At 41.9% G+C, this 18,145-nt stretch overlaps 1 long non-coding RNA gene across 1 annotated transcript; it reads left to right on the top strand.

The window, feature by feature from the left end:
* Window positions 1-920: 920 nt before the first annotated feature.
* LOC148151900 (uncharacterized) lies at window positions 921-6,387 on the top strand. The gene is made up of 3 exons (XR_015759088.1): window positions 921-1,025; window positions 5,370-5,540; window positions 6,260-6,387. It is a non-coding gene; the product is annotated as an uncharacterized LOC148151900 (long non-coding RNA).
* Window positions 6,388-18,145: the final 11,758 nt, after the last annotated feature.

Genomic DNA, 18,145 nt, shown 5'->3' with positions numbered 1-18,145 from the left:
GCAGAAGTATTATTTATGTCCTTAATGGGTACTGAAAATCCTTTCTGAAAGCTGACTATGAAAATCACCTCATGTTGAGGATTCAGTATGTGTTACCCCAAAGGCTGCTAAGGTTCATAAAAATACATTTGCATATCTGGTGAAGGCTGACAGTCATAGAGGGAAGCCAAATTGAGATAATTTGTACAAATTTGACATTCAAGTAAATGTCACATAAAACTGCACTGGAATGATGTGATTTCAAAATCGGTACATCCCATCATTTTAAAACTCAAGGAAAGAGTCCAATAAACCAGTTTCAACCAACATTTAGATGATTGCACACCAAATCACTTTTGGCTATTGTAAGTGCCAAGATTGCTGCTGCTAGAATTTCTGAGACATAATAACATCACAACGAATATATCTTTGTAAACCTGAAAAGATCACACCTCAGACAGCTACTAAATTTCAGTTTTTGGCACTGAAAAGTTGTCTGCACATTTGAGGTGACAGGACTGAAAAGAGAAAACTCAATCTGAATTCCTGCTGGCTTGCACTGGCCTGATGGTTGATGAAAGAATTCATTTTGATATTGGATAACCAAATCTACCGGAAGCGTGGATTCCTCCACTTCATCGCATCACCAGACAAAATGATGCATTTGTTTCCGAGTCATTGGCACAAACCCAGCAGAGTGTCTCATTTATTTCAGTGTCTCAGTGAAACTTTTTATCACGTGCCAATGAAATATTGGTTCTGGAGGAAACAATTACTGCATTATACATTGGATTCTTTATTGTTCAGTTCTGGTGCCCTGAAACAGTCTGCAGTCTGTGATTTGGACTCCAACAGCGTTTCCTTGGCTCCTACTTGATTGTCTGGGTGTTGTCATTCAAATCCTGTAACACGAGTAAGGTAGTCTTGTTAATTATTAGGTTTGGAATCTCTGTCACTCAAGTAGAGTAAATATGTACAGATGAATTCTGCTTTAAAAGGAAGAATATGCCTGATATTAAATTCAATTTAGAAAAAGAAAATTAAAGGTAAGTGACTTTATTTCAATGTTTATATTGGTGTAATTAATTCCTAGCTACTCACTTGCCTCTTTCCATCCTGACTGCAGGTCAGCCACAGTGACAGCTGTTACTTGCAACAAATGGCACAATCAAATTGGATAGGCTAGCGACATGAGGAATAGGGTCAGGTTTCAGGTGACCGCGAAAACTCTAGCAGCTGTTGTCTAAATATCTGACCTACTAGGTCAAAAGCGTATTAAATAAGTCAAAAAAAAAAAATTGTGATACCTTTTAAACTGAAAATTAGTTCTCAAAATAATTCACTTTGTTCTCCATAATTGTGCTTCTATGTTAATTTGGCTCAGTAAAGTTGCCTATTTCATTAATTCATTTTTGGGATGTTAGTGTCGCTGGCTGGCCAGCATTTCTTGCCTGTCCCTAGTTGCCCTTGGTTAGATTAGATTCCCTACAGTATGGAAACAGGCCCTTTTGCCCAACAAGTCCACACCGACCCTCCGAAGAGTAACCCACCCAGACCCATTACTCGATTTTATATTTACCCCTGACTAATGCACCTAACACTATGGGCAATTTAGCATGGCCAATTCACCTAACCTGCACACCTTTGGATTGTGGGAGGAAACCCATGCAGATACAGGGAGAATGCACAAACTCCACACAGACCGTTGCCCAAGGCAGGAAATGAACCAGGGTCCCTGGTAATGTAAGGCAGCAGTTCTAACCACTGAGCCAACATGCCACCCAAAGGTGTTGCCATCTTGAGAAGGTGGTGGTGAGCTGCCTTTTTGAACTGCTGCAGTCCACCCATTGCGAGTTGGCCCATAATGCCATTAGGGAGGGAATTCCAGGATTTGGACCCAGCAACATTGAAGGAACGGCAATGTATCTCCATGTCTGGATGGTGAGTTGGTTGGAGGGAAACTTGAACGTGGTGGCATTCCATATATCTGCTGCCCTTGTCCTTCTAGGTGGAAGTGGTCATGGGTTTGGAAGTTGTCTGAGGATCTTTGGTGAATTCCTGCAGCGTGTTTTGTAGGTAGTACACATTGCAGCTACTGAGCATCAGTGGTGGAGGGAATGGATGCTTGTGGATATGTTGCCAATAAAGCAGGCTGCTTTGTCCTGGATGTTGTCAAACACCTTCAGTGTTGTTGGGGCTGTACTCATCCAGGCAAGTGAGGAGCATTCCATCACACTAAGATGTTCTTTATACATAGTGAACAGGCTTTCCAGGGTCAAGAGGTGAGTTACACTCTACAGTATTCCTATCCTCAAACCTGATCTTATAGCCACGGTGTTTATGTGGTGAGTCCAGTTGAGCTTCTGGTCAATGACAACTCCCAGGATCTTGACGGTGGAAGATACAGTGATGGTAACACCATTGAATGCCAAGAAGTGGTAGTTAGTCTGACATTTGTGTGGCATGAATGTTATTTGTTAATTCTCAGTGCCAAGCCTGGATATTGTTGAGAATTGTTGCATTTGAACATGGCCTGCTTCAGGAATTGCAATTCATATTGCACAGTGATCATCAACCATCCCCATTTCTGATCTTATGATTCAGAAGTGCAGCGATATCTATGCAGCCGAGATGACCAACCTCCAACAACCACGACTTTCGTTCTGTGTGTCAGGTATGTCACTAGTCACTGGAGAGTTTACCCCTGATACCCATTGATTCCAGTTTTGCTTGGGCTCCTTGATGATACACTCAGTCAAATGCAGCCTTGATGTCAAGAGCTGTCACTCCCACCTCACCTTTGAACCAAGGCTGTAATGAGGTCAGGAGTTGAGTGGCCCTGGCAGAGCCCAAAGTATGTGTCACTGAGCAGGTTATTGCTGAGCAAGTCCTGCCTGATAGAACTGTTGATGACACCTTCCATCATTTTGCTGATGATACAAGAGTAGACTAATGGGCTGGTAATTGGCTGGCTTGGATTTGTCCTGTTTTTTTTATATTCAGACATACTTGGGCAATTTTCCACATTGTCAGGTAGATGCCAGAGCTGTAACTGTACTGAAACAGCTAGGCTAGGGGAATGGCAAGTCTGCAATACTATCACTGGAATGTTATTAGGATTTGTAGCCTTTGCAGTATCCAGTGTCTCCACTATTTCTTGATATCATAAGGAGCAAACTGAATTGGATCCAGACTGGTATTAGTAATATTGGGGATGACTGGAGGAGATAGAGATGGATCATTCACTTGGAGGTTATTATCAAAGTGAAGGCGGGACTTCATCTCCAAAGACTGAGGTGGTCACTTTTACCAATACTATCATGGACAGCTACATCATGCAACTGGCAGATTGGTGAGGCTGAGGTCAAGTATGTTCTTCCCTCTCATTGGTTCCCTCATCACCTGCTGCAGATCCAGCCTAGCAGATATGTCCTTTAGGATCCAACCAGCTGCCAGTAGTACTGCTGCCAAGCCACACTTGGTGATGAAAGTACCAAATAAGCAATAGTATGTCAGCTGCTTTGATTATTTAAAATTCACTTGTGGAATGTAGGATTTCAGCATTGCCGGTTGACCAGCATTTATTACCTATCAATAGTTATGCTTGAGCAGGCAGTGGCAAGCTGTCATTTTGAGCCATGCACTGTAGGTGGGGAGGGAATTCCAAGATTTGGATCCAGTGACAGTTCAACATCCAATCTTCTAATCAACCTGTTCAGACATATTATATACCCCTGGAATGGGTGGGATTTGAATATGGGCCTCCTGGTTCAGAGGTGGGGATGATGTAATTGAGAAAAATGGTAGGTATATTAATTGGGCATGTTGCATTGCTGCTGATTCATTCTCAGCCACTCACGCCCACCTCAAAGACCAGTTTCATTGTCAGTGAATCAACGGATTTTACAGTCAAGCTCAACCTCAGATTCTGAGTATATTTTCCTAGCTACATAAACAATACACTGCCAGAGGAACAGAATTCATATTCAGAATTAACTGTGGGTTATCTTCTTTTTTTAAAAAAAGCACCTTATTCTTTCTTAATTTTCATTTGTGAATTGTTTTGACTACTTTACAATCTAGACTAAAACAACATGCAGTCCACAAGTGGCATCCATCATGACTGACAAGAAACGACAGGCTCCATTATTAGTGGGGCAGCAAGGAGGGCACAGAAGAGCACGGTGATGAACTTGCCATGACTGACTACGTGGAAGACCTGCTGAGTACATTTCCATATCCTTATAGGAATAATTTTGGCTGCTTTTGGCCTAACTGACTGCCTGATCAGTGGTTGACAATAGCAAGTGGTGCCAGCGGGTCGAAGCCAGGAGACATGGGAACTGTCCCATCTGTCAGTAGAAAGAAATCAAACTCATGATTAGCATCAGGACTTGGGCAATGGAAGCTCCTAAAATTAGCCACTGATACCTGAGTTAATCAGCTCTTCCCAGCTTGACCCTGCTACCAGGAGTCAAACAGCAAGGTCTTTCTTGACATGACCTTTGTCCTTTTATTATCAGCACCACATTAAAGTTATGTAGCTTTATGCCACACTAGTAGTTTGTTATTTTTGAAAAAACACTGGTTGAGGAGAAGGCAAAGTCAAGAACTGTCTTCATGCTTAGACTTTGAAGCAATGCTATTTATTGTACATTAATACTAAATATAGATAATGGTAAATATATCAGGCTCTTGAGTTGTTATTAGATAGATTAATATATATTAATATATCAAGGTAGGTTTATGTAAATGTTACAGTCTACTCTGGTATGTTTACCAGAGTTTCTAAAGTTCTGGTGTATTATAGCACTTCCATGCACTGATACTTGTAATCAGTGAGTGCAGCTCTGTGGTGTCACCATAATTTTGCTCCAGGGTCCTGAAGCCCTTACATGCATCACCAAGCTTTTCTCTTTGTTATAAATATTGATTAACAGGTCTATACATGTGAATGAGTTGCTCGGTTTACTTCTGTTTACAACATTTACTGTGTTGGATTGTTCTTATCTTTCCTACCCCTCCACAAATCATTGACTGGATTCATCTGTATTTTTAGGTAGGTGAGGAAAATCTATGATAAAGGTACAACAACAATTCATGTAAACTTGGTTATCATGTTTGTTCTTTTTGCTGATTTCATCTGATCAGAGATTCAAATTGATCAGACAGCCTGATCACATGCACTGAATAGGTGATATAAACCAACATATCTTATCAAGATGGCAACAGAATAGGATGCTTCAGCTATAGCTTATCCACTCCTTTATCATCTTTCTTTTTTTGTTAGTGTATATTAGAGGATTTTAATGTTAACTATTACTTTCTTTTAAATTTTCCTGCTTATTCTATGAAGGCAATGCTTATTTATGTTACTGCTTTGTACCTAGGTACCTTTGTACCCAGATGGAGTCATGCCTGGCAACATCATACACGTTTCACTTCACTCCTGTACTTGAGTACACATGACAATAAAATCTAAATCTAAATCCAAATCCATCAGAGGAACTGGCACTCATGGAACATCTCTTGTGGTGTCAGTTTCTGCCCTAGGTGAGCAGGTAAGAATAGTAACTGGGTGAGCAAGAATGATGAGGTGAAGTATTAATAGTTATGACAGAATGTGTGTTTGGCTGTGCGGAAAAAGGTATAACCTTTACTGCTCAGGCAGTTGCTCCCTGACTAAAATCCTTTCCTTTCCTGAAGATGCCTTATCCAGATCAATTATCCATGTCCTAATTTCTCAGCTGTTTATGCCTGACCTTGAAACATTGAAGCAAAGGACCATACCCTTCCTGTCACCTATTATCTACAATTTCCTGTCACATTTAAATCTTGACTTCCATGTTTGAAAAGCATAATTGAGGTAGAGGTATGCCTTAGTCCCTTGAAAGACAGGATGGCTAAATGATGATGGCTTTTAGAATTTTTAGACTTTACTGTCTCTTCTGGTCCCTAGCCCATCCATCCTTGTGATAAAATATCCCCTTTACAAATGACTTCATGAGACTTCAATCAAGTAACAGTGTGTGCAATTAGGTACATTTATTTAAGATAGCGATTGTTGGAAATTATTATAATATTGCCATTAATAGCCTCTCTATCTAGATCCACCTTTTTATCCTTCACTTGTCCAATTAACACCTTTTCCCTTGCACTATCCTCCTGATTATTATTTCAAACCACTCCTACATTATCAGAGATCTTCATTTTTTAACATTTTTTTCACCTATCAATCTCTATTTTTACTTAAGGCCTTCTGCATTGTTATGTATTTCAGCTCTGACGAAAAATCAATCTGCAATGGTAATTTCGGAAAGGGAGATCAGTCTGTATCTTTGCAGGCTGCTGGACACTACTTTTCAAGGCAAAGGGGTTGAATGCTTTAACTTGTGATGGCTTTTGTAGGCAAATAGATGGCTGTTTGTACAAATAGACCAAGGGTCTTTGTGCTGCAACTTTCTACATTTTAATTTCATTTAAATATACTGTTCTTTAGTTTTCCCTTCTAAAATTAAGAGCTTTCCATTTTCCCATTATTTACCAACTCAACCTAGCAATATTTCTAAACTATTTGTATCCTATTTCTTTGCAATTTGTGTTGTCTGCAAATTTGGCTTCAATACATTCACTTCATTCTTCCAAGTCATTAATACGTTGTAATCAGTACTGAAACTACAACTGATTCCTATTGAACCCCATTTTCCAAACTGAAAAAGAACACCTGATTAACATTTCCTTGTCCATTAGCCAATTCTCTATTCACACCAAAAATAAGACTCCATGGTGTTGGAGTAGTATTTATAAATTAGAGCTGGAATCCCTACAATGTAGAAACAGGCCGTCTGGCCCAGCAAGTTCACACTGACCCTCCAAAGAGTAAGCCAACCAACCTCATTCCCCTATTACTGTACATTTCCCCGACTAATGCAGCTAACCTACATATCCCTGAACACGAAGAGCAATTTAGCTTGGCCAATTCACCTAACCTGCACATCTTTGGACTGTGGGAGGAAACCCACACAGACAGTTGCCCGAGGTTGGAATCGCACCTGGGTCACTGGCACTGTAAGGCAGCAGTGCTAAGCACTGAGCCACCATGCCACCCCCATAGGTTTGTGGAATACGTTGTCAAACACCTTCCTGAAGTTCAAGTGGAACGCAGTCTCTGGATCCCTTTATCCACTCTGGTTGAGACTGCCTTAGAAAACTATTTTCACAGTTAATAAAGTGTGGAGCTTTAGGAAAAAGGAAAAAGTACAGCAGGTCAAGCATCAGCTGAGGAGCAGGGGAGTCTACATTTCATTGTGAAACCTTTCTTCAGGATTGGGGAAGGAGAAGGCGGCTGCAAAATAGAGGGAGAAATTGGGGAAGGTAAGTGGGATGGTAATAGGTGGATGCAGGGAGGAGGTGATAGTGATTGGTCAGTGAGGAGGTGGCGTTGATAGGTACAAAGGAAGATAGACAGACGGTCAAAGGGGTGGGGTAGAGGGAAGGGTGGACCTGGGATGAGGTGGCATTTGGGGAGATTTGGAAGCAGGTGAATTCTATGTTATGGCCAAATGGTTGTAAGCTCCCTAGGTGGAAGATGAGGTTCTCTTCCTCCATTTTATGTGTGGCCTTATTTTGATTGCTGATGCAGCCTAGGCTGGACATTTCAGGGAATTGGGAGGGGGAGTTGAAGTGGTGGCAACCAGAAAATGGGGTTGATTGGAGCATACAGACCATAAGCATTCCCTGAACCCGCCCCCTGATGTCAAAGAAACCACATTGGGAGCACCGGATGCAATACATCAAGTTGGAGGAAATGCAGATGAATCTCTGCCAGAATCTTTGAATAGTTCTTTGGGGCCTTTGACAGAAGTGAGAAGGGAGGTGTGGGGGCAGGTTTTGCACCTCCTGCAGTGACAGGGAAAGATGCCAGGTGTGGATTGTGGAGCTAACAAGAGAGTTGGGGAGGGAACAGTCCCTGCAAAAACTGGATGGGGGTGGGGAGGTACGAATCATTTTGGTGGTGAAGTCAGACTGCAAGTGACAGAGGATGATTCATTGGATTTGAAGATTAGTGGGGTGGAATGTGAGGACCTAGGGACACTATCCTTGTTGTGGTTGGAGTGGTGGGATTTGAGAGCCGAGGTGTGGGAAATGGAGATTGGTTCAGGGCATTGTTGATCACGGGGCAGGGAAATTATGGTCCTTTAAGTAGGATGACATCTGGGATGCCCTGCAGTGGAATCGCTCATCCTGGGAGCAGATATGGCAGAAGCATTGGAAGTATAGGATCAAATTTTTGCAGGTGGAAGTGTGGGAGGAGGTATAGTCGAGGTAAGTGTGGGGGTTGGTGGGTTTGAAATAGATGTTAGTGCTGATTTGGTTGCTAGAGATGGAAAGCTCCAAGAAGGGGAGGAAGGTGTCAGAGATGGTCCAGGTGAATTTGAGGTTCGGAAGGATGATGAACTGCTTGAGCTCCTCATGGGCACATGAGACAGTGCCATAACAGTCAATATAGCAAAGGAAAAGGTGAGGGATGCTGCCAGTGTAGCTGCGGAAGAGGGACTGTTCCACATATCCTAAGAGGCAGGCATAGCTCGGACCCCTGCAGGTACCCAAATTCACCCCTTTGGTCTGCAGGAAGTGGGAGGATTGAAAGGAAAAGTTAAGGATGAGGACCAGTGCTGCCAAGCAGATGTGTTGGTCAATGACATCATCCTCCACTTTCTGCCACCTGCATTCTGACCCCACCACCAAAATGATTTTTCCCTCCCCACCCCATCTGCTTTGCAGAGGGACCATCCCTTCTTCGACTCCCTTGTTAGGTTCACACTCCCCACCAACCTCCCTTCCACACCTGGCACATTTCCCATGCCACAGGAGGTTCAAAATCTGCCCTCACATCCCCTCTTACCTCCATGCAATGCCTCAAAGAATCATTCACCAGGATTTCCTCTAACTTGATTTATCGCATTCATTGCTCCCAATATGGTCTCCTCTATGTTGGAGACAGCAAACAAACCCAGGGATTGGTTTAGGGAACATTTATAGTTTGTACACTCCAATCAAACCCACTTTCCAGTTGCCAGCCATTCCAAATCCTCCTCCCACTCCCACTCCCCCATAACATGTCCAGCTTGAACCTCCTCCACTGTCAAAATAAGGCCACATGCAAAGTGGAGGAAGAATAGGCTACTATTCAGCCTACTGAGTACACACCAAACCTCTGAAGAGCATCCCATGCAGATCCACATCCACCATCCTATCTATGTGGGCGTACTGGTGGCACAGTGTTTAGCACTGCTGCCTCACAGCTCCAGAGACCCGGGTTCAATTCCCGCCTCGGGTGACTGACTGTGTGGAGTTTGCACATTCTCCCCGTGTCTGCGTGGGTTTCCTCTGGGTGCTCCAGTTTCCTCCCACAGTCCAAAAATGCGCAGGTTAGGTGAGTTGGCCATACTAAATTGCCCGTAGTGTTAGGTGAAGGGGTAAATGTAGGGGAATGGATCTGGGTGGGTTGCGGATTGGTGTGGACTTGTTGGGCCGAAGGGCCTATTTCCACACTATAAGTAATCTAATCTAATTTAATCTAATCTATGTAATCCTGCAATTTCCATGGCTAATCCACCTAGCCAACACATCTTTGGACTGTGGAAGGAAACTGGAGCACCTGGAGGAAACCCACACTCATGTGAAGAATGTCTGTGTGGTTTTTGCGTAGTCACCCAAGAGTGGAATCAAATCTGGATCCCTGGTGCTGAGAGACAGCAATACTAACCACTGAGCCATCATGCCAACCTCTTGTCTCATCTCCCCAAGAATCAGTCCCTATGTCCCAGGAATCTGAAACCTTTGAATCATCTTTCCTGCCAGTATTCAACAGATCCCTCCTGCAATTTCTACTCTGACTAGTACAATCTTGAGAGCTTTACCTTTAAGGTTCCACTTTTCAACTTATTTCTTAACCTCCTATATTTGGCTTTTAGGACCTCATGTTATTTTTTCTAGTCACTGCTACTGACATGTATCACAACCACTGCCTGTTCTTCCTCCCCCATCTCAAAAGTGTCCTGTAGATGCTCATTCAACACAAGCACCTTAGAGGCAAGATACCAACCTGGAGTCTTCTTTGTAGCCACAGAAATGCCCCTTAAAGTTGAATTCTCCACTCTTGTCCTACTTTCACCCACCAGTGAAAACATCCTTTCTACTATTGTATCTATTACCTCCATAATTTTATATGTTACTCCCCCCATTCCAAATCCTAATTTTCCCATTCTCCTCTCCCATGCAGCAGAGCCAAATGTGCTGGCACAAGCTTGCTTGATAATGATTCCACTACTACCACCATACACAAGACACTGTCGTATCTACAATCACTGCTCCAGCTCTGAAACTTGGGCCTCAAGGAACTGCAACTAAAGACTTCCGACAGACTAGTTGGTCCCAGACATTCAAACATGTGCCCAGCTTCTCAGAGCAGGAGGAGCAAATCATGTTCAAGCTCTTCTGCCATGACTTGCCTACTTTGGATTAAACCTTTAAAAGGTTTCTTGCCAGATTCATGCTTTCTCTGACCTCTGATTTGTAAGAGTTCTCTTTTGCCCTAACTTTTCCAAGACATTATTTTTATATTAAAAGCAAAGTACTCACCAATGTGAAGGACGGATTAATTATCTCCTCGCTATTTCACTAAACTGCAGTTCCACTCCAATGCAACATAGTACAACACCTGTGTACATAAGAGCATAAGAGGGGCAGGAGTAGGCCATCTGGCCCATCAAACTCACTCCACCATTCAATGAGATTATTGCTGATCTTTTCCTGGCCTCAGTTCCACTTACCCATCCTCTCACTATAATCATTAATTCCCTTAAAAAGGATATTAGCTTTAAAAACATTCATTGAGAAAGCCTCAATGACTTCACTGGGCATGGAATTCCACAGATTCACAACCTTCTAGGTGAAGAAGTTCCTTTCAAATTCAGTCCAAAATCTGCAACCCCTAATTTTGAAGTTATGTCCTCTTGTCCTACTTTCACCTGTGGAAATATCCTTTCTATTATCTTATCTATTCCCTTCATAGTTTTATATATTTCTCTAAGATTTTCCACCGTCCCAAATTAAACTGAATATAATCCCAGTCTAATCAGTCTCTCCTCATAAGAGGACCACTTCAACTCCAGAATCAACATAGTGAACCTGCCTCTTTCATACCAATATATCCTCAGGAGACCAAACTGCACACAGTACTCCAGGTGTGGCCTCACCAACAACCTACACAGCTGCAACATAACCTCCCAGCTTTTAAACCCAATCCCTTTAGTAATGAAGGGCAAAATTCCATTTGCCTTCTTAATTAACTGTTGCATCTGCAGACCAAGCTTCTGTGATTCATGCACAAAGACACCCATGTCCCTCTGCACAGCAGTGGCACTATCGAACAAGGTCTCACTTTATGGCCCCTAATTCAACGGTTTCTGAAACTAGATTAAACCAGTTGACTAATTAACTACTTTCAGGTAGTTCTTGCTTTAAAGCTGCAATTAAATTGCACCAAATCAAAGGAACAAATTTAGTTCATTGCAACATTACAGAAAAAACTCAACTTTAGATTGAAATTAGCCCTTAAGTTAAATTATTCCTTAAAGTTACCCCATGAGACTCCCTGTTTGACTAAACCCCAGTTAGATTCTAATGTAGCTGAAAATGTGTTGCTGGAAAAGCGCAGCAGGTCAGGCAGCATCCAGGGAACAAGAGAATCGACGTTTCGGGCATAAGCCCTTCTTCAGGAACTTTCGCCGACTAGATTCTAATATAACAAAGCAGCGCTCCAACCGAATGTAGTTAGAATATGGAATGCACTGCCTGTAAAATCTGTGGAGGCAGGTTCAGTTGAGGCGATCAAGAGGGTTGGAGACAATCATTTGGAAACAAACGGTGTGTGAGGGGATATGGGGAAAGGAGATTGGAACTAACTAATACAGTTAGCAGTGGCAGAATGGCACAATGCCAGTGCAATCTGCACCATAACAATTCTAAAATTATATTCCATAGTTTATCTGGTTTGCAAGTAATCAGAGAAAAGAGGAATTTTTTTGTAAATTTACAGGTAAAACAGTCTGTCTATATTAGTACATTTTTTGAGTTTTATTAAATTATTTGTTTGTAATCAGATTTAACAATTGAGTCACAAGATTAAAGAAAAGGTGCATTGAAGTTCTCCAGCCATGGAATCACTGTTTATTTTATTATGATTCTAGACCAGACTACCACCTTCATCTCTTGTTCTCAGATGAGATCACTAAAGTAAGTTACAATCTGGTTCGGGATCAGTAACCTTTATGTTTAGAATAGACAAAAGATAAATTCCAGGGAACTTATTAGGAGAATAAAGCCACACAATTCCACAGTTTTTGTGCAAGCATCAATGCTTTACTATGCAAACAATAATACAATCTACAATACCATATGCTACTTCTTTCAAACACCCAGAAATAACATGTGGTGATCATGGGTAATAGTCTACACCACAGTGCAAGTCAAATAGCAAATACAATCAGAACAAATCTCACAGATTTCTCAGCAATGCTCCCTTTCAAAAACAAAACACACAAATTCATCACAATTCAAACAAAATGTTGATAACCGACTTTATAACTTAAACTTATTGTTTAAATTGTAAATGCAGTTTGCTGCCTTGGAATTTTTTTCTACAATGTAGCGTATCATTGATACTGTTTGTGATATTTATGAGTTTGTTGAATGGGAAACAATTTGTACCTTAAAAATAGTCTCATCGTCTAACAATCCATTTGATTTGTTGGTTAAACACTTGTATTCATTAAATCTTTGGAAACTAACAAGGATTTCTGCAATACATTAATGCCCTTATTTGCATCCAAATGTTACCAACAATTCTTTATGAGGTTCATGGATATAGGTATAAAGGAAACAGGTTAAACAGTATTGGTTAATGTACAGATTACACTGGACTTCAAGGTATTAGTATTTTAGAAAAATGGCAGGACTGATGGTAGCAGACAGTGGATTGGAGTGGTGAGGATCAAAATGGTTGGAAAACCTGAGGACACGGGTAATGAAGAGGACCTCATCTAACTGCAGAGCTTCATTTATATATTTTTTCTATTTCCAACCAAGAGCCAACATAATTCAGAGGCTTGGAGCAAATTACTGTAATTGTTGGAATCTGAACTGAAAACTAAAAAAGTTGGAGATCACAACGGGTCAGACAGCATTCATGGAGCATGCTGCCTGACCCGCTGTGATCTCCAGCATTTTTATTTTCAGTATAATTCAGAGGTTAGCGGGTTACCAGCCAAGGAAGCCTAATCTAAAAGACCTCAGTAAGGAATGCACAGGAGGGAGGAGGAGATGGCCAATCGAAAGTCAGGAGTGATTGGAAGATTGGTGAACATGGAAGGTTGGTCAACATGATTAGAAGGTTGTGGGGAGATTGAGGAGGCAGGGAGAGATCAAATCATAGTGACGAGTAGGGTTTGGAGAAAGGTGGCCAATCAAGTGCAGGAACAGGTTCACTTGAGGGACCAGATGAGGTCCTGTTTCTGCTGTGTAGGGTTTTGATTTACAATCTGTAACTTGCTGATTTTAGGAGGTTTGAATCACTCCCATATCCCAAACACTTTGGAGTCATGGGAGTTTTCGCTCAACACTGAGGAAAACGCAGTTTTAAAGAGCATTCGGTAGCTGAGGTCCTTGCTGGTGGTTCTCTTGGTTTGGAACAAGCCTGTGCCTTGTTCAGTTAGTGCTTGGTTGGACTCCCTCCTCTTGGATGTCCTTTGTTGTGATGATACCATTGCTTTGGCTTTCCAATTCAGCTGCTCCATTCAACCTCTGTTGTTCTTGATTCCGAAGCAGCTCGTTGGGGCTGGAGCCTGTGGGGAAATATTTCTGCAGATGCTTGTTGTTGAAAAGGCTCTCCTTGGGTCAGATTGGGTTTGGCAGTTATACAGACTGTGTGTTCCAGTATCTCCTCTCAACTCTTTGTTGCCATTGTGGTTCTGGTGTTCCCTTTGAGGTCAATTGGCTTCCTGACAGTTAAGAGTACAGATTGTTCTGCTATAACACATGTTTTGTTAATGCAAATTCGCTATAACATGACATTGGTCAGTGACAGTGCAGAGTCGCTCAACAGAGGCTGATAGCCAAGTTCATGAGAATGGTCTCAACTGGGATCTTAGGTTCATGCCACACTACAAGTGACCCCACTAAACTACACACACACAGAAGCACACACACACAGAAGCACACATACACAGATACACACTCACTGTCACTCTCATGTGCACGCCCTCTCACAGAGGACACAGTTTAAAAATAAGGGGTAGGCCATTTCGAACAGACAGAGGAGAAACATCTTCACCCAGAGTGTGGTGGATATATGGAATGCTCAGTCCCAGAAGGAGTGGAGGCCAAGTCTCTGGATACTTTCAAGAAAGAGATGGTGGAATCAAAGGTTATGGGGATAAGGCAGGAACAGGATACTGATTGTGGATGATCAGCCATGATCATAATGAATGGTGGTGCTGACTCAAAGGGCCGAATGGCCTACCCCTGCATCTATTGTCTATTGTCTATTGTATATACTTCTTCACATACAAACACAATTTACCAAACATGCACACACACATACACATGCACGCCCACATACAAACACACACACTCAAACACTCTCTCCCTCTCTCCCACACACTGTGGCTCAGTGGTTAGCACTGCTGCCTCACAGCGCCACGTTCCCCCCAGGTTTGATTCCAGCCTTAGACGACTGTCTGTGTGGAGTTTGCACATTCTTCCCGGTTTCCTCCGGTTTCCTCCCACAGTCCAGGTTAGCTGAATTGGCCATGCTAAATTGCCCATAGTGTTTGGTGCATTAGTCAGAGGGAAATGGGTCTGTGTGGGTTACTCTTTGGAGGGTCAGTGTGGACTGGTTGGACCAAAGGGCCTGTTTCCACACTGTAGGGAATCTAATCCAAACACTCACTCTCCCTCCCTCCCTCTCCCTCACACACACAAAAGTGTGAATTTGTATTTGCACATGTATTCTATTTTATTCAAAAAGCACATAATCTGTAGGCAGTCAGTCCATGAGATATTTTATAAATTCCTTATTTGGAAGTAGAACCAGTCTGACACAAGGTTGGTATACAGACAGAATCTAATCTCACACCTTTGATGCATTGTCACTTTTTTTATAAAACGTTAAGTTCCGGTATTTACATATTAATCAATCAAAACCTGCAGCCCCATTCTAAATGCTTAAAGACTTGACAGCAATCTAGGTTTCTTCAGCGCATCACATCAGTTGTATGACACTTTGATTTTTTACTGTAAATTCTGTGTCCTATGATCCTGCCTCACTAGCTATCTGTCAAAGGAGTAGTGTTCCGAGAGCTTGTACTTCCAAATAAACCTGTGGGATTTGTAACTCAGCCCAGTGTTAGGTCAAGTTCATTGTTCTCTGAGAGTTGAGGTGTGAATTCAGGTTGAACAATGGTTCCATGCAGCCAATTCTGTGTTTGTGTATTTTTCACAGAACTCAGCCCAGCTGCCTGCATTCTTTTAAAAGTTTTTAATAACTCCAATATTTCAGAGTATGGGAATTTTGCTCAAACTTATACCTGACCCATAGGCAGTGCTGGGAAGGTATCAATGCTGTTGAATCCAGCTCATCTCAGTTCCCTTCAATCATTAGTTTCCTCAAATTCTCATGGAATCATAGGATCCCTACAGTGCATAAATAGGCCATCTGACCCAACAAGTCCACACCAACCCTTCAAAGAATATCCCACCCAGACCCATTTCCCTACCCTATTACTCTACATTTTCCCCTGACTAATACACCCAACCTACACATCCCTGAACACTATGGGCAATTTAGCATAGCCAATTCACCTAACCAGCACATCTTTGGATTGTGGGAGGAAACCGGACACCCGGAGGAAACCCACGTAGACATAGAGGGAATGTGCAAACTCCAGGCAGACAGTCACCCGAGGCTGGAATCAAACCAGAGTCCCTGGCACTGTGAGGCAGTAGTGTTAGCCACTGTGCCAAACATTCTGGAAACCCATTCGACATACATTAAAGTTAAGTAATATTCAATGCAAAGAGCTCATTTCTTGGAGGAACATTAACTGTTATCTACAACAATTAAGGCCCAGAATGAGGCTATTTGCTGACATATATGAACCTCTCAGACTGGAGTTAGTTTGCAGTCACAATTTAAGAGTAAATTACCTTATCTGATGCTTCACATTTTGTGGGTTAATGAAATGCAACTTGTTTTATTTAGTTTTATTACTTGAACCTGCATCAGGCAATTCCTGCACTTAGAGTCATGTAGGTGTACAGCATGGAAATAGACCCTTCGGTCCAACTCATCCATGCCGACCAGATATCCGAACCTAATCTAGACCCATTTTCCAGCACTTGGTATATATCCCTCTAATTCCTTCCTTTTCATATACCCATCTAGATACCTTTTAAATGTTGCAATTGTACCAGCCTCCACCAGTTTCCCTGGCAGCTCATTCATACACACACCACCCTTTGCATGAAAAGTTGCCCCTTAGGTCCCTTTTAATCATTATCTGTCTTAGCTTAAACCAATGCCATCTAATTCTGGACTCCCCCACCCCAGTGAAAAGACTTTGTCTATTTATCCTATCCATGCCCCTCATGATTTTATAAAACTCTATAGATTACGCTTCAATCTCTGTGCTCCAGGGAAAACAGCCCCAGCCTATTTAGTCTCTCCCTATAGCTCAAACTCTCAACCCTGACAACATCCTTGTAAATCTTTTCTGATCCCTTTCATTTTTCAAACATCCTTCTGATTGGAGGGAGACCAGAATTGCACACAATATTCCAAAAGTGGCCTAACCACTGTCATGTACAGCCACAACATGACCTCCCAACTGCTATACTCAATGCTCTGACCAATTAAGGAAAGCATGCCAAATGCCTCCTTCGCTATCCTATCCACTTGCGACTTTAAGGCACTGTGAACCTGCACTCCAAGGTCTCTTTGTTCAGCAATACTTGATAATTTTACAGGTTAAAATGTTAAAGCAACATCTCACAATGTAACAAATGACCCTGTTACCTAACAATCTGAAACCTCCAAATCAAATTTCTTACATCAGAAGGAACTGGGGAAATCAGAAGACTACATTTTCTGTTCCTTCATTCACACTATGCGCTATCAGCAGTCAGAAGCACATCCTGGGGAATTATATAGGCGCAAGCCCATCATTTTCCATCCATGAACATATTTGTGAATGCATATGTGTGATTGCCCATATATACTGGCTATGAGCAAGAAAATATGATTTTATCGAGAAACATGTAAAAAATGACAGTCAGGAAAAAAACAATTACTGAAATGAGCCTACCTCACACAGTCAAACTGCAACTTGATACCTTAACCTAAAATACTCTCATCCACTTAGCACCACGTAATTTTCTGGAGGGGAGATGCGAAGAAAGAGCTCAATGTGCAAAGTCCTAAGTCTTCCCACCATTATGCATACAACAGTTGTGCTGTAGTCTCATTTAAATGGTGAGCATGATGGATTTGAATCCTGCTGGGTTCTCCCTGTGCAGGTTTGAATACTTCTGATTACTTATCTAATCATATCTGATTTAGATGACTTGTCAGGATTGCCGAGTAGTTTAAAGTGGACATAAAGAATATCATTCCTTGCCTTGTTAGGGGTCCTTGTGATACAGGGGCCATGTTCCTATCTTTGGATCTTACTTATCTATTACTCATGTTCCATGGATTTCCCTTACTTATCTAATTCAAATAGTCTTTTCACCTCGATACAATCTAATCACTTCCTCATTCTAAATGATGTGGAGGTACTGATGTTAGACTGGGGTGGACAGAGTTAAAAATCACACAACACCAGGCTATAGTTCAACAGGTTTATTTGGAAGTACAAGCTTTCAGAACGCTGCTCCTTCATCAGGTAACTCATGGGGCAAAATAATAACACACAGAATTTACAGCAAAAATCACAGTGTCATGCAATTAAAATGATATATTGAACAAACCTAGACTGCTCTTTATCTTTTATAATGAGTTGCAAGTTTTGGTTCATTAATATGTAAATCCCAGAACTTCTTTTAA

This window comes from Chiloscyllium plagiosum, unplaced genomic scaffold, assembly GCF_037043375.1.
Source record: "Chiloscyllium plagiosum isolate Xiang-an unplaced genomic scaffold, Cpla_swu_hap1 HiC_scaffold_2, whole genome shotgun sequence".
In the NCBI taxonomy this organism is placed as follows: domain Eukaryota; kingdom Metazoa; phylum Chordata; class Chondrichthyes; order Orectolobiformes; family Hemiscylliidae; genus Chiloscyllium; species Chiloscyllium plagiosum.
This window is presented reverse-complemented; position numbering and strand designations above follow the sequence as displayed.